The sequence below is a fragment of the Saccopteryx bilineata genome, chromosome 3 (genome assembly GCF_036850765.1).
Source record: "Saccopteryx bilineata isolate mSacBil1 chromosome 3, mSacBil1_pri_phased_curated, whole genome shotgun sequence".
Classification (NCBI taxonomy): domain Eukaryota; kingdom Metazoa; phylum Chordata; class Mammalia; order Chiroptera; family Emballonuridae; genus Saccopteryx; species Saccopteryx bilineata.
The window spans coordinates 107,009,157-107,023,172 of record NC_089492.1 but is presented as its reverse complement, the minus strand read 5'-3'; the positions used below and the strand labels follow the sequence as shown (position 1 = coordinate 107,023,172).

At 36.9% G+C, this 14,016-nt stretch overlaps 1 protein-coding gene across 18 annotated transcripts in view; it reads left to right on the top strand.

Annotated features, from left to right (window-relative positions):
• Nucleotides 1-14,016, top strand: part of NRXN1 (neurexin 1) — a 1,279,091-nt gene that overhangs the window by 621,006 nt on the left and 644,069 nt on the right. The gene's annotated exons all lie outside the window — the stretch shown is intronic.

Below are 14,016 nucleotides of genomic sequence, written 5' to 3'. Positions count from 1 at the left end.
CACTAAGACTGGGGCTAGAGTGTAGTCTTTCCTTAGGGGACAATAGTGAAACTTTATTGCATAGTAAGAACTACCTCAAAAAGTATTCTTAGACATCTTTTTTTCCCCAAATTCTGACCCCTCTTGTTGTTGTTGTGATGATTTCCCTGATGTAACTGAGGGGTTCAAGGACTGACAACCAGTGTTTTATCATTTCCTGTGTGAATTTTCCATTTGGGTATCTGTCTCAGATCCAAGTTATCTTCTATCTGTTGTGTTGGCATGTTGGTCAGAACTTCAGTTTTTATATTCTGTTGCACAGGTATGGTCTCCTGTCTTTACAACATTTAGATGCATGAGCTATGAGTGCTCTTATGTTACAGATTAGAAAATGGAGACTCAGAAAGGCTAACTGAGTTGCCTAGAAATAAAACTTGAACCCAAGTCTACAGAAGTATTTCAATACTACTCTATATATTTGCCAACATATTAGAAGGATTTTCTTAGGAGTATCTTGACTGAAAGATAATTCTTATTTTAATCTTCTGGGACAAAGATTATATAATAAAAGCATTTACTTCTTCATATACAGTGTGGGGCAGAGTACCTTTACACTCATTTGTATAGAAAAATAAATACAATAATTAACAAATAATGCAAGAATAAACTCTTTTTAAAAAATTTTTATTTAGAAAATTAAATTTAACAGTGTGACGTTGATTAATAAGAGTACGTAGGTTTCAGATAAACATCTCTATAGCACTTGAACTGTTGATTATGTTGTGTACCCATCACCCAAAGTCAAATCATTTTCTGTCACCTTATATTTGTCCCTCTTTATAGCCTTCCCTCCATCCCCCTCCCCCACACTCCCTTCTCCTCGGTAACCATTTCACTTTTATCTATGTCCATGAGTCTCAGTTTTATATCCCACCTATGTGTGAAATCATACAGTTCTTAGTTTTTTCTGATTTACTTATTTCACTCAGTATAATGTTCTCTTGTGTACTCACAACTGTTAACCTACTTTTGTTCTACCCTGTTTAACTTAGTTCTTCAAACTTTTATATTGCGATGATGTGTGGTCTGAAAATTTCACCCTTGGTAATTGCAAAATAACTGGATATTTCTATTTTCACTCTCTACAAGCTCTTCCCATCCTTATACTTGGTCCAGAGCCTATGTTTGGTTCTATCTCCTTAGCCCCTGAAGTCTTCCTCAAATACTACAACTCACAAACTTCAATTACTGAATGTCCTTACTATGTAGTCAAAAGAATATTCACATTTAGAGATGCTTAAAACAGACTTTGGCAAATACAGTACTTAGTTAGATGATTGGATATTGACCAATCAATCATCAGCTTGTACGGGAGGACTATTTGCTAGTTCATTTGATGTTAAAGCCCTCCATTTTTATGCTTTTTAGGTAAAGTTCTCTGCATCTCTTTGCCCACCGTTTTGATAATTGCTGTTAACTATTTGCATTTCTCAAGAATAATTTAAATAGTGCAAAAACAAAGTTATTTGGACATGTGCCTTAGGGAACGATATTATTCCAAGGGACTTGATGAGCTCATTAGAATATTTCACCTTTCAGGTACAGAAGGAATTCCTTCTTTTAAAAAAATACAGAAAAGTTTAAGTACTTAAGAAAAAAGTAAGAGTTTTATTCAAATCTGTGAAGCTCATAATATTTTAGAATTTTCTGTCAATGTCTGTAAAGTTTTTGTGAGCTTTGCACCTTATTGTTCTTTTGAGCTATCCAGGAAACCACTAAGGGCTTTACCCTGCTTTAAAATCTCTTTAATCCTGTATGCCTGAGTTGAGAGCAGGGACCATTTTTTGTCCTGCTTTACAGACACCATTATTATGGGGCAAGGCTGTTCTTTTACCCCTTCCTTGTACACCACTGGGGCTTCCCCCACCCAAAATGAATGTTGCTTTGTTTTGATATAGACAAAATAAAATATTTTTGAAAATAAGAAAAACTATTTTGGAAAATAAAGAAAACCAAATAGTTATCTAGAGCTACTCAAAATCTCAGAAAAGATAACAGGTTCGCATAGGTCTGCTTCCTGCTTCCCCATTATAAGTCCTTTTAAATTTCAGAAACAGTCATTTCTAAACTCCTCCACTTATTCTGTTTCTTTCTAGGCTGCAGTGAGGTACAGTAGGAAAAGAGGTAGCCTGGGAGTGGAGGCTAGGTGGCATGTTATCCTCCTGTGCTGGTTGTATTCCTTGGACGGGTAACTTACCTTTTCAGAAGGATAGTTTGCTCACCTGTCAGTTGAGGATAATATAACTTACTGCCTGTGGTGAAGAGTTGGCATGTGGATCAAATGGCATAAGAAAGGGCAAACCACCATTCAAACCTAGGCACTGTGCATATGCAAGGGTGTAACAATATTTGTGAGTTTGAGAACCTCTGTAAGCTGCGTGCAGTCCCAGAGAGTGGGGAAAGAATGGTGACAGAATTGTCTGCTTCTAAAGGATGTTTAAGTTATCTAAACTGGCTGTCCCTTGCATGGGGAAAAAGAAAACATAATGAAAATACTCGAACCCTCTATGTGCTAACCTAAAGGTATATGTGCTAAGTCATGAGATGATGTTAGTTTGGCATCAATTTATATGCCTAAACTCCTACCCCACCTGCCACTGTGTTACTGTCATAGTGGGTTTAAAAGAAGATGGATTACCACATATACCTCCATAGTAATTATAGTTTGTTATTTTCCATTTAACATGCCCACCAACTCTCCCTCACAGTATGCTGGCCAAACACACAAACAATATTTGTCTTTATGTTGTGAGTTTTATAATCATACTTTTAAAAAAGTCCTCCTTCTTGGGCAATATTATTTCAAAAAATATCAGTGAGAAACAGAAATTTCAGAATATCAGAAGCATTTTTCTGTCCTGCCCAAAAATATAATATACAATATTAACTCTCAAAGGCTCACTACAGGAAACATCAAAGTCTGAACCTCAACCTGATTGGGGTCCCACTGCCTATTCACAGACAGATATTAGGTTGAGCAAAGGATGAATGCAGGTGTCCTATGTACTTCTTTGTGGGAGGCAGCGGAAAAGTAATGGCCATATCTAAAAATCAAATTGGGGAGTTTTAAAAATTCAACCCACTCCTCACAATTTTGCTATCTAATACTTATGATCATGGAAGCAAATTGACTTTGTCTTTGAGTTTACTTAGCATGTAAATGAGTTTCTCATTGTCCCAGGAATCTGTATAATTTTCTTGGATTTCTGAAAACATGTATTACCATTACTTTCCTCCACTGGCCAACATACTCCAAAATGTTCCTGTATTTTTTAGTAATGGAGCTCTACAAATTGACCACTTGCCACCTGGAGTATATAGTATGTAACCCAGGGTAGATGAAGTGAAAATCATCATAGTCGCAGGAGTCCTGAGCTTGGGATCGGACCCTGCTATTTTCTGGCATGATAGCCTTGAACCATAGTGTCTTCATCTGTGACATATTTGTGATAACTTTTATTTATTTTGCAGTTCACCACACAAAAAACAAATGAAATGATGCATGTGCTAGTGCTTGGTGAAGTTTAGATACTACATCAGTGCCAGTTGTTAAAATAATAAAGTCAAGGCTGTCTTTTTTGGGTTCTGACCATGGCAGTTCCTGACACTGATTACTGAGGAGCCAGAGTAGGGAGGAGTTCCCTCTCACTCAGACAGGGCTCGACACATTTAAATGCAGTTGTCTCAATGACTTCTGTGAAATTCACAATCTTTTAAGCAAAAACAATATACTGTTGGATATAGAAGCCAGTAGGATCAGAAATACCGGTGGTTGGCAAGGAACTAAGAGGTAGTTAGTGGTAGCAGACTGCAAGGACTCAAATTCCAGGAGTCCTTGAGTGGAGGCCCAAAGGTTAGATGAAGTGAGGCATCTATATGAGTTACATCTACCCATTGGAAGTAGAGTTAGGGATCAAAAGGTTTACTAGGGCAGAGCATCAGGGTTTTATCCAGTTAGCTTGGCACTGTATTATAGCTACACACAGAAAATATATGGCTTTCTGTAGGATAAAGTGACAGTAGAAAAGTCTGGAGAAATAATGTAAAGTGTCCAGAATGTGAACTACACTTAAGGGGAGGCCACCTGAGTTAGGTCATGTTTGTAGTTGAGGCAGCACAAATATTGACAGAATGGCCAGAGACAGAATACAGTAGAGGGCCAGGATAGACTGAAGTTTAATTTCCCCAAAAATGTTGGCACTTACTTAAACTTCAGAAGAAAACTCATGAAGAGTTTCTCACTTACCACACAATGATACCATAATCTGTTTCTGCACTTCTATCTTCCTGTCTCTCTCTAAAGTAAATTCGGTATATGCCAATTAAAATTGGTCATGAGTTACTCTACCAGAATGGAGGGAAATGCTACTGCATTGAATTCTCTTAATCAACTGAATGGATATTCAAGAAAGGAGTGAGTAGAAGAAAAATTATCCACTATTAACTTCATTCATTATTCCTTGAGAGGAGGGAACCAGGAATAAGTAAGTGGTGTGCCCATAAAATTTCCCCCTACATCTTTTGTCTGTTTAGTCAATAACTGAACAAGAGATTATTGAGTACCTGCTAAGTAAAAATGAGAATATAGAGATGCTTAGCTTATAATCATTTCTTTAAAAATTTATAGAGTAATGGGAAGATAAGACAAAGAACTAGAAAAAAACTGGCAACTGTCAGAAAAGTAGTTCAAATGTTATGGGGATTTAAAGGTCATACTTATGACTGGGGCAACAAATATGTTAAATGAGGACAAATTTGAGCTGAGTCCCCTGAACTGAATAGGATTTTGAAATAAAACATTGGAGAGCAGAGGCATTTATGAAGGCGATACTATGTAAAGGAAAGACTGATGAAGCACCATGAACATGCACTATTGGAAAAATGATGAGAAGTACAGTTTGACTAAAGATTAGGATATAGGGAGAGGATTGATGTGATCTTAACTCTGTGTCAGGCAGAGTCATTGGAAAAAGATTGCTCAAAGTGTAGGGAAAGTTACCGAGGCTGGCTAATTCAAAATCTTGACCACTGCTAACTTGAGGCTTTATTTTGAAGAGAGAGGGAGACATTGAATAAATCAGACACAGTGGGGAGACTGATACGGTGTTGATGAGGAGGATGGATGGAGGCAGAGCCACCAGAAGACAAGTTATTGCATGAAAGGTGTACCGGGGGGAAAGGAGACAAGAACTGGGAAAGGAAATGAAAATGGAGAGACAAATGTCGGAACTATGGTGATCGTTTGAATGTAAGGTGTGTGATATAGAATGAAGTTAAAAAAAATTTTGAAATTTCATTTTGGGTAACAGGAAGACTAGAAATGTGAGTGCTATAAAACATGAAAGTCTAGACATAGTTCTCTAGTAAGGGGAAGATGATGGTTTGACTTTATATTGTACTTAGGAAGCTGGGACAAGCCGAAGAATAAGAATTCTCAAGCATTTTCTTACAGGAATAAAAACAGGTTGTTCTAGGCTAAAACCCTTAATGTAACAAGGAAGTCTAGGTATATAAAAGTTAGAGGATAACTAATAAATCAAACTGGTCACTACTGAGCAGCTCCTCATCAAAGAATTTCTAAAATTAACCTGTTTTTATAAGGATCTATAAAGGACACAGAGCTTGTATCTCAGCACAAGACATCTACTATAATTGCCAACTTTGACTTCAATATTGAATATTTGGAGTACTTTGAACTCAGATGTGGTTTTGAATAGTGTAAGCTGTTCCAATCCTATGTGTGATTTGTTATAAAAGGTTCTATTTATACACTTTTAAGCTCGAATGTGTTAGGGAAATATTAATGGCTTCCAATGCCTTTTAATATCATTAACTTAAGCAAGATAGGAAATAGGGACTTCAGTTTTCTTCTAAAAAAAATAAAATAAATAAATAAATAAATAAATAAATAACTGGCCCCCAAAGATTATAGATGGGTTTTTCTTGATCTAACAGAGTACACCTTTTATAAAGAGAGGGTTAAATTTTATTGACCTTTCAAAGAAACACTGTATTGAGGTATATGGTCCATATCTGACGTGCAGGTGTTTATTTGTGGATAATGTAACAAATGATTAAAATTAAGGATGGAATAAATTTGGGGGACAGAGTTTGAGTGTTCCTTGGGGTAAGGGAATTCACCTTTCCTGCAGAAGAATTCTCAGAATTGATTCTAGCCTGAGCATACTTTTCCTACTATAATCACAAGAATTGAGAGAAAAGTTAGAGTTGTCACCAAATTTGCTGTTCAAAGACCAATTCTTACATATAAAAACCTCCAGAATTGTATTTTTTCCAGTCCAGCCACAGAAGGACAGTAAGGCAGTATGTATTATTGCTTCAGCTTTTAATTTTTTTTCAAATACCACTTGTAAGAAATTGCTTTCCCTTTTCTCCTAGCAAGGATGTAGAGAAAAGGGAACCCCCCTGCACTGCTGGTGGGAATGCAGACTGGTGCAGCCACTGTGGAAAACAATATGGAGATTCCTCAAAAAATTAAAAATTGAACTGCCTTTTGACCCAGCTATCCCACTTTTAGGAATATACCCAAAGAACACCATAGTACTGTTTGAAAAGGAGAAATGCACCCCCATGTTTATGGCAGCATTGTTCACAATAGCAAAGATCTGGAAACAGCCCAAGTGTCTGTCAGAGGACAAGTGGATTAAAAAGCTTTGGTACATATATACTATGGAATACTACTCAACCATAAGAAATGATGACATCAGATCATTTACAATAACATGGATGGACCTTGATAACATTATACTGAGTGAAATAAGTAAATCAGAAAAAACTAAGAACTATATGATTCCATACATAGGTGGGACATAAAAATGAGACTCAGAGACATGGACAAGAGTGTGATGGTAATGAGGGTGGGGTGGGGAGGGGGTAAGGAAGGAGAGAGAGGGGATAGGGGGAGGGGAGGGGCACAAAGAAAACCAGATAGAAGGTGACAGCAGACAATTTGACTTTGGGCGAGGGGTATGCAACATATTCAAATGTCAAAATAATCTGGAGATGTTTTCTCTGAACATATGTGCCCTGACTTATCAATGTCACCCCATTAAAATTAATTAAAAAAAGAAATTGCTTCCTTAAATTTACTTAGTTTTAGCTACCCAAATCTACAAAGCAGTTATCCTTTTTGAGTATGCTTTTTTCTTTTTTCCTTTTTTAAAGAAGGTAAGTTTTTATTGTAGAAAAGAAAGTCAAACAGGTACTTGATTTGGCAACAACAAAAATCTCATCCCCCCATCCCCTTCCTTGCCCCCTTTCAATAAAGAAAAAGGGAGGATAGACACAAGAAATGTCACCTATTCTGCCATGGGCTTCCATGCTACCTTCTTCCTCTTTCCATCCTCAGGTTGGTGTGGGTCTGGAAGCATTTCTACCCCTGGAAGGCTTTCTCTAGAGTCCCTGAAATGTAGCACTAGGGTTGTGTTCATCAAGAATAGAGGGGGTTTAAAGGACTGAGAAGAAGGATTGGGGGATCTAGGAAGGGCAAGCTAGAGTGGGCAACTAGGAGGCAGGCTAGAACAAGGGCATCGTGGGCCAGGTAGGGGAACAAGCCTGAGGGGCGAGTAGTATAGGTAGGGAGCTTCGAGCAAGAGGGGCCATTATTTTGTTGAAAGTTGATATATACTCTTTCTTAATTGGAATGAGAAAAAGATGTTTAAGAGACACCAAAAGAAATTCAAGTGAATAAATAAGAAAACTGAGTCAAAGAACTAATCATACCTTGACCCTTGCATTCTGCTGCTATAAGGCAGACTTCTAGTCCTTCCTCTAATTGCCTTAAACTTATTATTTAAGAGGAGAGCAAACCTCTTTCTTTTATTATTATTATTATTATTATTATTAATTTTACTGGGGTGACATCAATAAATCAGGGTACATATGTTCAAAGAAAACATGTCCAGGTTATCTTGTCAATCAGTTATGTTGCATGCCCATCACCCAAAGTCAGATTGTCCTCTGTCACCTTCTATCTAGTTTTCTTTGTGCCCCCCCCCCCCGTAACCACCACATTCTTCTTGTCAATGTCTCTTAGTCTTGTTTTTATGTCCCACCTACGTATGGAATAATGCAGTTCTTGTTTTTTTCTGATTTACTTATTTCACTCCGTATAATTTTATCAAGATCCCACCATTTTGTTGTAAATGATTCAATGTCATCATTTCTTATGGCTGAGTAGTGTTCCATAGTGTATATGTGCCACATATTCTTTATCCAGTCTTCTATTGAAGGGCTTTTCAGTTGTTTCCATGTCTTGGCCAAAGCAATCCTAAAGAAAAAGAACGAAGCTGGGGGCATTGCAATACCTGACTTCAAACTATATTATAGAGCCACGACAATCAAAACAGCATGGTATTGGCAGAAAAATAGACACTCAGACCAATGGAACAGAATAGAAAGACCAGAAATAAAACCACATATATATGGTCAAATAATTTTTGATAAAGGGGCCAACAACAGCAAACCTCTTTCACCACTTCACTTATCTGCTTTTTTTTAATTTTATTTATTTATTTATTTTTAATAATTTTATTTTCAATAGCCTTTCTATATGCCAACAATGAAACAACTGAAAACAAACTCAAAAGAATAATCCCCTTCACGATTGCAACAAAAAAATAAAATACTTAGGAATAAACATAACAAAGAATGTAAAGGACTTATATAATGAAAACTATAAACCATTGTTAAGGGAAATTGAAAAAGATATAATGAGATGGAAGAATATTCCTTGTTCTTGGTTAGGAAGAATAAATATAATCAAGATGGCCATATTACCCAAAGCAATATACAAATTTAATGCAATTCCCATCAAAGTTCCAATGACATTTTTTAAAGAAATAGAGCAAAAAATCATCAGATTTATATGGAACTATAAAAAACCCCGAATAGCCAAAGCAATCCTAAAGAAAAAGAATGAAGCTGGGGGCATTACAATACCTGACTTCAAACTTATCTGCTTTTGTTGATGGCTCCGAAACCATGCCTCATAGCCACACTATCTCTTCCCTAACCCCCCAGTTTACATCATCTGATCCCTGTAGGACATTCCTACTCAAATTCCACCAGGTTGATGTTAATGTATAATTTCATCTCTTCTCTCAAAATTATTACTGCTTCAAATTCTGTTTCCTAGCCTGCATGGCTTATATTTTTGGACTTACAATTTTTTTAATTGTTTAATTTTTGTTTTTAAACCAGTAATCACAAATTCTATTGTGTTAGTTGTCTTTTCTTTGAACTTATTTCATTCTATTCACCAGAGCTTTGAAAAATTCTCTCATCCAGCCAAGCCTGGCCTTGTGTGCTCTTTTCTGAATGCTGTATTCATTTTGTCTTCATGGTATACCTGTGCTGTATTCCATGTCTGTCTCCTATATTTATGTCATTATAGCATAATGTATCCTATACTTTCTTCTGGTCTAAACTCTTCCATGATGCTGCACCTTACAATTAAAGTTCAGAAAAGCCTTTTATTTCTCTGGTCTTATAAGGCCTATTTAACATGATCCTTACAATCTAACCCTTGAGTTTCATATTATTTCTGTTTTTCTTAACCTGTTTATATCAAATTAGTAGGTACTTATCAAGCAGCTATCCTGTTTATGTTACCAGGTAATGCTGCTGAGTTTCAAATAGTATAGGTCAGCAGAGCCTCTTGAGCTGCTTATAATGTCTTATACACTTACACTAGAAATGCCTTATATACTTACACTAGAAGTGTACAAGACACACTTCTAGTACACAAATGGCTGCCAACGCAATGAGGTAAAATAAGATATGTAAATTTGACACCTTGATATTCCCGTTACAATAGAAACAAGAAGGCAACCTGGACTTACGCTTTTGTTTTAGTCAGTGCAATCAACATACGCTGTAGATATATGGTCCTTACCTGACATACTAACACAACCACACCAGTAGCAATAATGGGTTGAATGCATGCTATATCCCAATGCTTGTACATTCTTTATAATCCTCAGAGGTAGGCATTGTTACTCCATTTCACTGATGAAGAATCTGACTCTTAAAGAACTTATGTAACAATGTGCTTACACTGAGACAGTTAGTAAATGGTAGAGCCAGGGTTTATATCCAGATATAACTAAAATTGTTATGTATCCATTACTGCCCAAGAGCTAGGGAATGGATACTTGTGATATCACCTAAGATCATTCATATACATATATATGCACTAGTACTAAAGCTAAAGGTATCCTTTATATATATATAAAGGATATATATATAGCTAAAGGTATTCATATATATATAACCACTCCCCAAATGTTTGAGGTTATCTGGCTTTATTTATACATGATCTCTGCATCTTCTGCTAAAAATGGCCCAGCTTCATTGTTGCTTTGTAAATTGCATTCATGGTCTGCTTAAAGGATCTGAATAAAAAAGCACTCATAGCTTGAAGACGGATTTCAAGTCTATTGGAAACCGGCTCTTACTAGATGTCCATCCTGGCTCTTGTTCACACAAGGGTCATTAAAAAGCATCGTCTCCTTTGCATGCACAAGATGTTGCCTGAAAGATCCCATTAGTGCTAATGGGTCATTTTCTTTCTACCACCCCAAGGATCAAAAGGAGAAGTGGCATCTTTGATGAAGTGCTAATGCTACATGGGTCTCAGGCCACTTAAGGGTTTTCTTTGTTCTCTTTATATGGCAACCCAACAGGGGACTTGAGACCACTCATCTGCTATGTGAAGGGTTTATAGAGACAGCATTAAGTGTTGGTGCTAAGTACAGCTTCAGTAATAAAAATGAGAATGATGCCCCTACTTACAAAGCCAAACTCATACACCTTGCTATGTTTGAGGCTTGTATCCTGCGCTGCTTGAATCGATATGTTTTGCTCTTTAATAACACAAGAGAAAGACTACTACTTTTCTTTAATATGCTTTTAAAAGTTGTTCAGGCAAATAAGTTTGCTAATAGAAGAAAAATAGGATGTGGCAGGAAGTGGGGAAAGGAAGTAAATGCATTTCTGAATTAGCTCTATTACTATGTGTTGCTTACCATTCTTCTTTCTTCTTTTCTATTGTGACCTCAATCCATCAGGTAGATGACTATATTTATTTGTGATTGCCCACTGTGTGTATGGTCCAGTACGAGGCACTGTGGAAGAGTCTAAAACAAAGACACAGTCTCTCTCCTCCAGGAGGTTACAATCACAAAGAATAAGACTGGTTATGAAATATATAGTGTCCCATACCTAACTTTCAATACCTGAGTTCTATTATCTGAAGCAGTGCCAAAAATTCTTTATGTAACTCCCCCATTGTTCTCTTGTTCTCTAATACTACATTTATTAGGTCTAGAGGACAGCTGAAATTTCCTATCACATTTAGTTTAATAAATGAATGGAGGGAGTATTTCCTTCATTGACATTTGACAGGTAATAGTATAAATCTCAGCCCACAGTCTCAGATGTGCAAGAAATCTAACATTATTTTTCTATAACTCACCTTGGTTTCTGATGCTCTGATTTGTTGAGTTAGTGAAAATATAATCTCAGGCAACTGTAGTTTCCTTATATCTCTGGGATGGTGTCTAAATTAATGGATGTTGGGGATTTCCCAGTGTACTAATTTTGGTGGAAGCAGAGAGAGATTGCACAGGAGCTGATCTTGGATACTCTGTATTCATAGCCCAGGTGCCCACTGAATTACTACCCAGCACCTTCATTCTTGTGCACATAACCCCTTCTGGTCATTTCCCCTTTATTTTTGTTCAGCTTGAGGAATTGCTCTGTGGATCTCACACCGCAATGGAATATGGGCAGTTCTGGGAGTCTATCTGAGCTCTCAGCATGTCAAAATTTACCACACAGTCGTTTTTCCTCAAGGGTCTCACGGAGGCTCCTGAGTTCTCTTGGGGAAATGCACACAAATCATTATTACCCCATAAGCCTACCTGAGATGTTGACGTCCCCCACGGCTCAGCCCTAAACTTAGAGTACCACATCTTCTTTTTGCCATGCACCAATGACTATGTTCACATTTCTTTTCCAACTTTCTCTCCTGCTTGCCCACAGGAGAGGCAGGAAACCTTTGCTCTTCTTATGTAATTGCCTATATATTCTATTTCACTCCTCTAAAAGCCTTGGCTTTTAAAACTCAAGTACAGAAAGATAATTTTATATTTTTAGTTTATGATTCATATCCCTTCTCTGAGGCAACTAAAACACAATGAATTTAAATTTAAGAGAAGGGAAAGTCTAAGGAGAGAAAGGAAAAAAAATGAAAGAAAAAGTTAGATATTTCAAAAATAGTATTTCATCTCAGACCTAGAACATGCTACCTTTTAATATTAATAGTTAATAGTCAATAGATGTTGTATGTTATGTAAGAAGTGGAGGAAGTAAACACTGCTGGTACTTACAGTACAAAAATCATGCAGGATTCATGATATCCTAGTGTGATGCTTAGAGCATCGTTAGTAGGTCAGGGACCTGAGTTCTCTGTTTTTATGGCTAAGTGACTTTTAGCAAGCTTTGATGTACTCATCAATATAATTCAAGAGTGTCATATCTACGGATTGATCTTACCCTACCTACAAGCTAATAGGTTAGTTTATTACTGTTTCACGGGTGCTGGAAGAAGACATCAAATTTCTGGGTCACAGACCAATGACTTTATTATTCACAACTAAGCAAACAGCAAGAACATCAGCATGTATATCAATTTTCCTTTAGCCCAGGTCCCATGAAGACAACACAAAGGGCTCTAGATAAACATTAGGAGTTGTTCAGGTTATTTGCCTGAACAACTCTTTACTGGGAAAAAGGTATCAAATGGCATAAAAGTTAGATAGAATGGTTAACGTGAGAGAGAAAATTCAGATGACAAGTCGTAGAAGTTGCTAAACAGAGCAAGCTTACCAGAACTTGTAACCAGGGGAAGTTTCCTTATGCTGGGCATTAATTAAGTGTTTAATGGATTAGAGTTCATTAATTACATCTACTCAATGCCATTTAGATATGGTGAATAATTTGTGATAAGAAAGGAAACAGAATCAAACATGAATTGCAATTTATTTTTTAAGGTGGTGGCCCATAAACATAGGGGCATGAAGATGACAAGGTAGAGCACAGTGTTCCATTAGAAACGGCAATAAATTGGACAAAAACTTGGTAACAGGCCCCAGAGTAGTATAAAGAAGTCAAAGTGGTATAATTTTAGACAAAAACCAAAACAAACAAACAAACAAAAAATTGAAAAAGAATGCAACACTCAGTTACATCTAGACTATTGTGGGAGTGAGTTAGTGAATAATATAGGCACAAGTCTGGATAATTGACTGAAACATAGTAGGAAAAGTAATTTTATTTTTATTTATTTATTTATTTATTTATTTTTAATGGGGTGACATCAGTAAATCAAGATACATATATTCAAAGGTAATATGTCCAGGTTATCTTAAAGTTCAATTATGTTGCATACCCATCACCCAAAGTCAGATTGTCCTGTCACCCTCTATCTAGTTCTCTTTGTGCCCCTCCCCCTCCCCTTTCCCTCTCCCTCTCCCCCCTCCCCCCGTAACCACCACACTCTTGTCAATGTCTCTTGGTCTCAGTTTTATGTCCCATCTACGTATGGAAAAATGCAGTTCCTGGTTTTTTCTGATTTACTTATTTCACTCCGTATAATGTTGTCAAGATCCCACCATTTTGCTATAAATGATCCGATGTCATCATTTCTTATGGCTGAGTAGTATTCCATAGTGTATATGTGCCACATCTTCTTTATCCAGTCATCTATTGATGGGCTTTTTGGTTGTTTCCATGTCCTGGCCACTGTGAACAATGCTGCAATGAACATGGGGCTGCATGTGTCTTTACAAGTCAATGTTTCTGAGTTTTTGGGGTATATACCCAGTAGAGGGATTGCTGGGTCATAAGGTAGTTCTATTTTCAGTTTTTTGAGGAACCACCATACTTTCTTCC